Source organism: Salvelinus namaycush, chromosome 11, assembly GCF_016432855.1.
Source record: "Salvelinus namaycush isolate Seneca chromosome 11, SaNama_1.0, whole genome shotgun sequence".
In the NCBI taxonomy this organism is placed as follows: domain Eukaryota; kingdom Metazoa; phylum Chordata; class Actinopteri; order Salmoniformes; family Salmonidae; genus Salvelinus; species Salvelinus namaycush.
The window spans coordinates 17,976,999-17,989,254 of NC_052317.1; positions in this window are offsets into that span (position 1 = coordinate 17,976,999).

The window sequence follows — 12,256 nt, forward strand, 5'->3', positions numbered from 1 at the left end:
CATTTGGGATGCAGCCTGTGTGTATATCCCCCATGAGCCCCTGTCTTTGATTAACTAATTAAGACGTCACTGTAAATCACCTGAACTCATTTCAGGACAAAGCTGCTGGATCATTTCCATTTAATATTGCTCCAGGTTTGGGCGTTTCTCTTTTTCCTTGCCAAATTCTTCCTACCCAAAGGAAACTGTTGAGTTGACTCAATACCCTGCAGCCTAGGGCTTTAATGAACAAGGGTATCTCAGTAGAGCAGCTAGAATGAATCTTTCTTTGAAAGTGAACTGATTTAATGGACCTGGTTGGCAACTGTTTGGACCACCTCTCCCCTTGTGTGGTCGTCCCTCCATGCCATTGTCTTTGTGATTTTGTGGTTGCCGTTCTCAGTGCAGCTGTACCAGTTCCATTATGGAGAAAGAGAGGGGGTATGCTGAATTCCCATTGATTAAAGACCCTACTCTGAATAAATAGGCTTCAAATGGTGGTTTGATTTCTGAAAGCGGGCCCAAGGAGGTCCTAAATTCTCAGAACGGAACTAGCATAACAATTGGAGCTGGGAAGTAGGTTAAAAGTGGCTGTGTTTGTGGTGTAATGTATTTTACAGCCGTAGATGATCAATCTTCCAGGATGGAGGGGGATTTGAATAGTCTTTTTTTTGTGTATTGTAAACATGGTGTGGTTTTGGATGTTGTGGCGGGTGTCTATGCCATCTTTGTTAACTGAGATTAGGACTCCTTCTCCCGGGGATTAAGATGCTTAGTGATCTATACTACACTGCTTAGTGATCTATACTACACTGCCTCACAATGTAGCCTCTGTTCCTGTCATTACAGCTAGACCGGGTAGCTCCACTAGCAGCCTGCCACTGGAATGGGACCGTTACATCTACTCACTCCCCCCCTTCACACACTCTTGATTTATTCACCACACACCACATAACCGCAGCTGCAAACAACACCGATACAAAGTCACAAGCACAAATATTTATAACTTCTGATTGGTCCCCCCTCCCCAGCTAGAACCCCCTTCTGAGTCTAGGATAAACAATCAATCTCTGTTGCTGGGCAGGTGGTGTTATCATCCCAGCTTGAGTCTGGAACCTTGGTACTCCTCCACGTCTCTCACAGGACTTCTTATCAGTCAGGAGAGGCCTTGAGTTAGGGAGTACACATTCTTGCAGTCTACCACAGTCCACTAGATAATTCCTTCTCATACACAAAGAGCATAAACCTAATACTTTCAATCCCTAATAATATGTGTAAACTGTAGATTCATATTAAGAGCATATACAGTAATGGTAAAGAACAGTGCCGACATTAGACAGTGCCGATATTAGACAGTGAAGATATTAGACTGACGATATTAGACAGTGACGATATTAGACAGTGAAGATATTAGACTGACGATATTAGACAGTGACGATATTAGACAGTGAAGATATTAGACAGTGTAACGGCTTTCTTCTGTGGACGAAGGAGAGGACCAAAGCGCAGCGTGGTTAGTGTTCATCATGTTTAATAAAAGACAAAAAACTGAACACTACAAATACAAAACAACAAATGTGAAAAACCGAAACAGTTCTGTCTGGTGCAGACACACGAAGACTGAAGACAACCACCCACAAAACCCAACACAAAACAGGCTACCTAAATATGGTTCCCAATCAGAGACAATGACTAACACCTGCCTCTGATTGAGAACCATATCAGGCCAAACACAGAAACGGGAAAACTAGACACACAACATAGAATGCCCACTCAGCTCACGTCCTGACCAACACTAAAACAAAGAAAACACAAAAGAAATATGGTCAGAACGTGACAGACAGTGAAGATATTAGACAGTGAAGATATTAGACAGTGAAGATATTAGACAGTGACAATATTAGACAGTGATGATATTAGACAGTGACGATATTAGACAGTGACGATATTAGACAGTGACAATATTAGACAGTGAAGATATTAGACAGTGTTATAGAATAACTCCAGAAACTTTGCTCCTATTCAACCCTTATAGAAGAATTATTGGCCTCAGAGACAGGCTCTCTTTGTACTTTCCCTCTGCCCAAATACAATGCACACGTTCCATCTAACCCATAACACAATAATAAATCTACTAGGCTAATTATACAATTATAAACAGATTAAAACTGGCTCAAGTCCGTAGCCAACACTATGCTACGGCATTGTTACTTGGTTTGGTAACCTGACAGTGCAGCTCAAAGCCTAAATCTTGAGACTGACCAAGACAGCAGGGAAGATTACAGGTATGACACTTCCCTCCAGGAGACCATCCTCAGACAGGCCATTAAGGTCATATTGGACCCCACACATGCACTGAACATAGAGGACAATACATTATATCATATATCAAAACAGGCCGTTGTCTAGAATGTTGGCTTTGACCAAAAGGATAGGTTGTATTTTGTAAGCTTCTTAGGGGGGTAGCAGCCTAACTGCCTGTTTTCCACTTCGATTGAGCTGTATTTCTCCGTAATGTGATTTCAAAAAGGGGGGTTGGGCATGCTTGGCCATCATCTGCAACAGCCTTTTTTCTGGAGATCAAAAGCGTTTCGGCAGGTGCAGCTAAATGGTAGTGTCCACTCTGTGGCAGCCTCCTGATTTTAAATCCCTCAGCGTAGTAATATAACATCCCCACTTTGACACAGCTAGGTGTTCTCCTCAAACATAATCCAACAGACCTTGTTCCATGGCTGGTGACTCTTGGAAGGAGATGAAAGGCTGCAGGCCTGCTGCTGCTGTACCATTCCCATTTCTGCTCTCTCTCTCCTCTCCATCGCTCTCTCTCTCTCTCTCCTCTCCATCGCTCTCTCTCTCTCTCTCCTCTCCATCGCTCTCTCTCTCTCTCTCCTCTCCATCGCTCTCTCTCCTCTCTCTCTTTCTGCGTCACTGCTTTAATCTTTTCAGCATGGGAGTCATGAAGATGCATGAAGATTAGGACGGGGGTTTGTCATATTATCCCTTCCTGTCTGACTCCATCACACTATGTTGGGGGTTATTTGTATGTATCTATTTACTTTCAGGGATGCAGACGCAGACTTGTTCCGGTACAGTCCTAGTGTGGTGAATTACGCCTTGGGTGTCCCAAGCAACCGTTGCGACACTGTGAATAGTAGGCCTACCTCTAGTGGAATAGAATTCAGCCAGAGTCAACATGTAGGAAGGTTAGTCTGACTGTTAAGAGTTAGAAACATTCCCACAAATGTTACAACACGAGGAAAAAGTGCAGCTGAAAACAAGAAATACACAATGTGTGTTATCTGTCATATGGATAGACCTTAGACATGCGTTTCTGGTTCCACAGGTCCTGTTCACAGAGCTCAGTCACTTCTACTACCAGCCAAGATGACATTGATGCCATGAGACACATGCTGAACATCACCCACATAGACGACATTGTGGCCCACCTCAAGTAAGTGACTAATTCCATCAGAGCAACTGTTTAAAAAAAATACCAAGTAGAGATTTTTAGGCAATAATCCCTATAAAATGCAACCCATTTGAAATGAGTATTGTGATAGACAGTAGTAGCTTTAGTACAGTATGTCTGGCATCAATGGAGGGGAGCTGGGGGAGGGGTGGAGGGTGGGGGACAGCCTGCCCTCTCCTCTCTCCATCCCCCCACAGAACAAAAGCCCCCATTGTAAGAAAGTGAATAACAGATCTTAGCATGCAGATGATTCCTCTGCTTCTAAAAATAAAGAAGTGCATCAAGCCTACAATAGTTAGATAACTGAGAAAGAGAAATATGCCATTGCTCCCTGAACACCATAAGAAAAGTCTAAAAGTGGATATGGATGTAGTGGTCCTTTTGTGGACTCTAACATACTATTGTGCAGACTCAGTCTCTGCTTTTGGCTGTCTGTTTAGGATTCAAGGTCGTATTCTGTGAAAACAGGTGGCCGAGTTCCTGGAAAGCTGCCTCTTGATTGCATGCTAAGTTAAACAAAAACGAATTAAAATGTATTTATTCTAACGCTATTCACTTTTCTTTAGTTTATTCGTTTTACTTAAATGTCTATCAATTCAAATTTTCAAACAGTCATTTAATGCTATGGTTTTAGAATTTGACTAACAGTCGTGTTCTCTCCTCACTACCAGATCAGTCCTGTCAGAAGAATGCAAGGTGCTGAAAAGCCAAGTTCAGTTTCTGCAGGTAAGATTCGGTTTGGTTCCAGTCAATACCAGATTGTTATTTTGGAAAATCACACTTTTTTTTGTTCCAATTTAAATATTGTCTGTGCTCTGAGAAAATGTTCTGCATGTGCAGTAGTCTGTGCTTGCACTGAGATACAGGGTATGCTGTACCACGGGTCTGAGCTATAGCCAAGGCCATGAAAATGAGATAGCCAGACGATAATATGTATTTGTATTTATTATGGATCCCCATTAGCTGCTGCTAAGGCAGCAGCTACTCTACCTCAGGTCCAGTAAAATTAATGCAGTTTATACAATGTTAAAAACATTACAATACATTCACAACAGATTTTACAACAGATTTTTAATATATATATATATATATATATATATATATATATATATATATATATATACACTGCTCAAAAAGGGAACACTTAAACAACACAATGTAACTCCAAGTCAATCACACTTCTGTGAAATCAAACTGTCCACTTAGGAAGCAACACTGATTGACAATAAATTTCACATGCTGTTGTGCAAATGGAATAGACAACAGGTGGAAATTATAGGCAATTAGCAAGACACCCCCAATAAAGGAGTGGTTCTGCAGGTGGTGACCACAGACCACTTCTCAGTTCCCATGCTTCCTGGCTGATGTTTTGGTCACTTTTGAATGCTGGCGGTGCTTTCACTCTAGTGGTAGCATGAGACGGAGTCTACAACCCACACAAGTGGCTCAGGTAGTGCAGTTCATCCAGGATGGCACATCAATGCGAGCTGTGGCAAGAAGGTTTGCTGTGTCTGTCAGCGTAGTGTCCAGAGCATGGAGGCGCTACCAGGAGACAGGCCAGTACATCAGGAGACGTGGAGGAGGCCGTAGGAGGGCAACAACCCAGCAGCAGGACCGCTACCTCCGCCTTTGTGCAAGGAGGAGCAGGAGGAGCACTGCCAGAGCCCTGCAAAATGACCTCCAGCAGGCCACAAATGTGCATGTGTCTGCTCAAACGGTCAGAAACAGACTCCATGAGGGTGGTATGAGGGCCCGACGTCCACAGGTGGGGGTTGTGCTTACAGCCCAACACCGTGCAGGACGTTTGGCATTTGCCAGAGAACACCAAGATTGGCAAATTCGCCACTGGCCACTGTGCCACAGACTGTCCAGGAGTTGGCGGATGCTTTAGTCCAGGTCTGGGAGGAGATCCCTCAGGAGACCATCCGCCACCTCATCAGGAGCATGCCCAGGCGTTGTAGGGAGGTCATACAGGCACGTGGAGGCCACACACACTACTGAGCCTCATTTTGACTTGTTTTAAGGACATTACATCAAAGTTGGATCAGCCTGTAGTGTGGTTTTCCACTTTACTTTTGAGTGTGACTCCAAATCCAGACCTCCATGGGTTGATAAATTTGATTTCCATTGATCATTTTTGTGTGATTTTGTTGTCAGCACATTCAACTATGTAAAGAAAAAAGTATTTAATAAGAATATTTCATTCATTCAGATCTAGGATGTGTTATTTTAGTGTTCCCTTTATTTTTTTGAGCAGTGTATATACACTACCATTCAAAAGTTTGGGGTCACCTAGAAATGTCCTTGTTTTTGAAAGAAAAGCACCTTTTTTTGTCCATTAAAATAACATCAAATTGATCAGAAATACAGTGTAGACATGGTTAATGTTGTAAATGACTATTGTAGCTGGAAACGGCAGATTTTTAATGGAATATCTACACAGGCGTACAGAAGCCCATTATCAGCAACCATCACTCCTGTGTTCCAATGACACATTGTGTTAATAGCTAATCCAAGTTTATAATTTTAAAAGGCTAATTGATCATTAGAAAACCCTTTTGGAATTATGTTAGCACAGCTGAAAACTGTTGTTCTGATTAAAGAAGCAATAAAACTGACCTTCTTTAGACTAGGTGAGTATCTGGAGCATCAGCATTTGTAGGTTCGATTACAGGCTCAAAATGGCCAGAAACAAAGACTTTCTTCTGAAACTCATCAGTCTATCCTTGTTCTGAGAAATGAAGGCTATTCCATGCGCGAAATTGCCAAGAAACTGAAGATCTCGTACAACTCTGTGTACTACTCCCTTCACAGAACAGCGCAAACTGGCTCTAACCAGAATAGAAAGAGGAGTGGGAGGCCCCGGTGCACAACTGAGCAAGAGGACAAGTACATTAGAGTGTCTAGTTTGAGAAACAGACGCCTCACAAGTCCTCAACTGGCAGCTTCATTAAATAGTACCCGCAAAACACCAATCTCAACGTCAACAGTGAAGAGGCGACTCCGGAATGCTGGCCTTCTAGACAGAGTGGCAAAGAAAAAGCCATATCTCAGACTGGCCAATAAGAAGAAAAGCTTAAGATGGGCAAAAGAACACAGACACTGGACAGAGACAGATTGGAAAAAAGTGTTATGGACAGACGAATCTAAGTTTGAGGTGTTCAGATCCCAAAGAAGAACATTCGTGAGACGCAGAAAAAATGAAAAGATGCTGGAGGAGTGCTTGATGCCGTCTGTCAAGCATGGTGGAGGCAATGTGATGGTCTGGGGGTGATTTGGTGGTGGTAAAGTGGGAGATGTGTAGAAAGGATCTTGAAGAAGGAAGGGTATCACTCCATTTTGCAACGCCATGCCATACCCTGTGGACGGTGCTTAATTGGAGCCAATTTCCTCCTACAACAGGGCAATGACCCAAAGCACAGCTCCAAACTAAGAACTATTTAGGGAAGAAGCAGTCAGCTGGTATTCTGTCTATAATGGAGTGGCCAGCACAGTCACCGGATCTCAACCCTATTGAGCTGTTGTGGGAGCAGCTTGACCGCATGGTACGTAAGAAGTGCCCATCAAGCAAATCCAACTTGTGGGATTACCTGATTACCTGAACAAATTGACAACTGGAATGCCAAAGGTCTGCAAGGCTGTAATTGCTGCAAGTTGAGGATTCTTTGACGAAAGCAAAGTTTGAAGGACACAATCATTATTTATAACCTTGTCAACATCTTGACTATATTTCCTATTCATTTTGCAACTAATTTCATGTATGTTTTCATGGAGAACAATTTCTAAGTGACCCCAAACTTTTGAACTGTAGTGTGTGTGTATATATATATATATATATATATATATATATTTTGTACCTTTTATTTAACTAGGCAAGTCATTTAAGAACAAATTCTTATTTACAATGACGGCCTACCCCGGCCAAACCCGTACAACGCTGGGCCAATTGTGTGCCGCCCTATGGGACTCCCAATCACGGGCCGGGTGTGATACAGCCTGGAATCGAACCAGGGTCTGTAGTGACAACACACATCTCCAACCCACTATCACACGCAGGACACATCTCCTGAGATGTAGGGACTAGGATAGGCTAGAACAGAGACAGTTTTTCAGTGTTTGATCTGTTAGGGATGTTTATTCCACCATTTTTGTGGTATGTTAAGCGCAATTCAAAGGCATACTGAAAAGTAGTTGACAGCAATTTGTACAAATATAGGTATAATGTCCCACTTCCCCGAATGGGCAGTCTACGGTAATGACTAAATTACCACAATATCTCATGATCCCCGAGCTTGGAAAGTATGTAGACTAGTTGACATGGTCCCAAATAGAGGTCACATAACACTGGTCTCAGTAGGAGAAAGATTAGACTGAGAAGGTGGTGTCGAGTGTTGTCCTTTTACCACTGCAATAGTAGGCTGTATTATTTTCACAGTAAAAGGGCTGCAATTTCTGTGAAGCAGGGTTTGAGTTTCAAGTCGACGCTCCATTGAGAAGCTGTGGGCTGTGTACATCCCAAATATTACCCTATAGTGCACTACTTCTGATCAGAGCCCAATGGGCCCTGGTTAAATGTTGTGCACTACATACGGAATAGCGTGCCATTTTGGAGTTTACTGCCAGTCTGGTATTCCATCTCCCTTGGCAGCAGCCAGAGCCAGGGTATCGTCTAACCACCCTCCTCTCAGACCTCACATCTAAAATGAATAGCCTCCTCTGTAACTAGATCCCTCTCTTCTTCTGTTTGTTTGCATTTCAAAAACCAAGACGATCAGCTAGGCACTCGACAAGCCTCCACTAGCTAGAAAGTGGGAAGTGAGGATGATGGATAGCTCCATGATACGTCAGTGGCACACAGTGAGACTTCGCATAAATCCCTCAAAGCACAAAGCATGGCTGGGGGCAGGGAGGGAGGCTGGTGGTGGGGCTCCTAGCTATTACCATTCATTACCAGTAGTATTGTAAAATGAGGACAGATATGACCTGGCTGCCAGCAGAGTAAAGAGCCTGTTGGTTGGAGCTGTGGTTGATGCACTGAGTCTGGATATAGATGTTGAAAGAGAGACCAAATCCTTATGGAACGAACACTGCTGCTGCTGAATCGTTTAGTGGCTTGTTCTGCATGTAACACCCCTCTCCATCCAGCTTCCTTATTTCTCATTGCTTACTGGTAGCTGGCTCCGGTAGTTCACCTGTTCTCTGGTGTCTTGTCTGTGGGTTTTGTTCCTTGCAGGAGAGTGTGGAACAGGAGCACCAGACACAGCATGATGTCACTGAGGCTCCAGAGCCCACTGTAACAGGTGAGTGAAACACTTACAGTACAGTCATATAGTATTTGGATTGAACAATTCTTGTAACTTTACCAACATTCTCAGGTTTTACAGAAATGCTATTTGGAATATTCAAAATCCAGCAATTCTCCAACCTGGATTTCCCCCCCAAAATGTGGGGAAAGTTACTGTAATTTTGCAACCCTAACAGTAATACACTATCCTGGTCAACATAACAGATCTATATTGGGCCAGCTGAACACCAGAACCCAGAGTTAATAGAGATGACTGGGCTCAGATCCATAATAGTATCATGAGTTCTTCCGTAACATGTGAACTACACTGTCCTGACAATGACTGTCGGTCCCTTTTGAGGTATACATTAGTGTCCTAAGTCTTTTGACATGCAATGCACACTTCCTAAAAATCACTTACCAAAAACACAGTTGCTTTTCTTTATTAATGTATTGACCTGACAAATGACGAAGTCCTGACATTTCTGCTGTATCTAGAAGTCAATCAGATAAATTGAGCCTTACTACCACCTAGTGGTTTATTGTTGCAAAATACTTTACTTCTTTCTCAATGTCCTGTTATCTGGGGCTTTGTGTCCTGGCGCTAATTTCAAACAGGCCGACCCGGCTTTCAGTCTTCTCACCATTTCCAATTGGATTGCGTGGTGTTATTAAACTTGTCAATCCCATGGCATTGTTCCCCTGTCTAGTTGACTTGATCCAGAGTTGAGCCTTGCTGTTTTCTTCTTTGTTGCAGAGTAGAATGAATCCCTGGGAGGGTGTCTCAGAGAGGGTTTGTAGCTAGCTGTCATTCTGACCGACATCATTTGCAGCTTAATTAATGCGCTTTAAATTGAGGCCTTTCACTGTATACATCACAATGGCACTCTATTCCCCATGTAGTGCACTACTTTGGGCTCTGGTAAAAAGTAGTGCACTTAAAAGGGAATAGAATGCAGCTTGGGATGCCGCCACAGTCACCAAGCCACAGCAGAGAAGAGCAGCCATCTATAGGGGTAATCTGAACTCCTCTTCCTAGAAAAACTGCTCCACTACACCAGTCATTTATTTCCTTTTTTGCTAAGGGCCCCTGTGGTGGTGGTGGCTGTATGTCTGTCTGCCATTGGAAGTGTGGGTTGGAACCTGGCCCTGCCTGCCTGTTCTAGAATAGTGTTGTAGAAATGTGTGTGAGTGATTTTCTCCTGGTGTGGGTTGATTTGCAGAGCTGAAGGAGGAGAGGAGAGCCATCCAGATGGATATGAAAAGGCAGAGCCTCAGCCTCACCTACTGTCCCTCCTCCTCCCCTGTGGAAACAAGCATGCAGATCAGATCCAGGTTCGCCTCTAGTCTGCTCTATACTCTCCTTTCTAACAAATCCAAAATACCTATTTTACCACTTTCTGTTCTGTGGATTTACAGGCATTTTTTTTGTCTAAGGTTTACATACATACTTCCTAGACAAGGACAGTTCCTATCTGGTGAAAGGATCTTAAAGGATCATACTGCAGGGCTCTATTCAATGACAGAATATGTGGACAACTACAAATACCTAGGTGTCTGGCTAGACTGTAAACTCTCCTTCCAGACTCACATAAAACATCTCCAATCCAAAATGAAATCTAGAATCGGCTTCCTATTTTGCAACAAAGCCTCCTTCACTCACGCTGCCAAACATACCCTCGTAAAACTGACTATCCTACCGATCCTCGACTTCGGCGATGTCATTTACAAAATAGCCTCCAACACTACTCAGCAAACTGGATGTAGTCTATCACAGTGCCATCCGTTTTGTCACCAAAGCCCCATATACCACCCACCACTGCGACCTGTATGCTCTCGTCGGCTGGCCCTCGCTACATATTCAGCACCAGATCCACTGGCTCCAGGTCATCTGTAAGTCTCTGCTAGGTAAAGCTCCGCCTTATCTCAGCTCACTGGTCACCATAACAACACCCACCCGTAGCACGCGCTCCAGCAGGTATCTCACTGGTCATCCCCAAAGCCAATTCCTCCTTTGGCCGCCTTTCCTTCCAGTTCTCTGCTGCCAATGACTGGAACGAATTGCAAAAATCGCTGAAGTTGGAGACTTTTATCTCCCTCACTAACTTTAAGCATCAGCTATCTGAGCAGCTTACCGATCGCTGCAGCTGTACACAGCCCATTTGTAAATAGCCCATCCAACTACCTACCTTATCCCCATATTGTTTTTATTTACTTTTTTTTACTATTTTGCACACCAGTATTTCTACTTGCACATCATCAACTGCACATCAAATCAATCCAGTGTTAATTTGCTAAATTGTAATTATTTCGCAACTATGGCCTATTTATTGCCTTACCTCCTTACTTCATTTACACACACTGTATACAGATTTTTCTATTGTGTTATTGACTGTACGTTAATTTATGTGTAACTCTGTGTTGTTGTTTTTTGTCGCACTGCTATGCTTTATCTTGGCCAGGTCGCAGTTGTAAATGAGAACTTGTTCTCAACTGGCCTACCTGGTTAAATAAAGGTGAAATAAAAAAATACATCTGTATTGAGGAAGTTCAGCGCTAGAGTGTGATTGAAATTTAAAGGCAATGTTTCCTCATTAGCGTAGACTGCATTCACGGTAAACACTGCATATGTCGGCTCAATGGGAAATTACCTTTACATTTCTATCGCGCAATCTGTAACACTTCAGATATACAGATTGATTAGAGCCCTACTTTTTAAGGTGTTAATGGCGTTGTTGATCTTCTCAGGTCGACAGGATGGACAGGTTTTCCTGCAGATGAGACACAGAGACACTTGACCCCTGTGGTGGTCCCCAGACCCCATCCTCCTCATACCAGGCCACCTCTAGTAAGGAGGACTCCTTCGTTAGACAGGATGAGAGGCCAGCCACGTAGCTCACCCAACACCAGAGAACCCAGCCCTCTCCAACCCTCTAAATATGAACAGCTAAGGACTTACAGCCAGAGCTCTGAGGGTTCCCACACCTGCAACAGAGGACCCACCACCACCCAAGACAGGGACAGCTACCCACCACCCCTGGTCCTCTCTGCCAGTAGAGTAACCAGCCTTGAACCCTACCTTAATCCTCCCTCAGAAGAGAGAGTAAAGGGCAGAACTTGCAGGCGTAGTGGTCTGACTGTGACTGAGGGAGCTCAAAGACATGATGACTCATGGTCAGACTCAGTGAACAGTTGGCCCTTTTTGTCCTCTGGTGGACACTGTCCTCTAGGCTCCTCCACACAGCCTCCTGGGAGCAAAGGGAGCTGTGAGCAGAGCCCCGTAAGGATGTTCCACCCTGCTCCCCCCGCCATGCAGAGGCCAGCCAGTAGAGGGCAGAGTGTGGCCAGGCACCTGTGTCTGCCACAGCGGGACAGCCTGGTCAGCTCCTTGTGAACTGAACTCTTTACTACAGAAGAAGATACACAGGCAGGCCAATTCAGATATTTTTTTCATTAATTGGTCTTTTGACCAATCAGATCAGCTCTGAAAAAGATCTGATGTGATTGGTCAAAAGACAGATTTA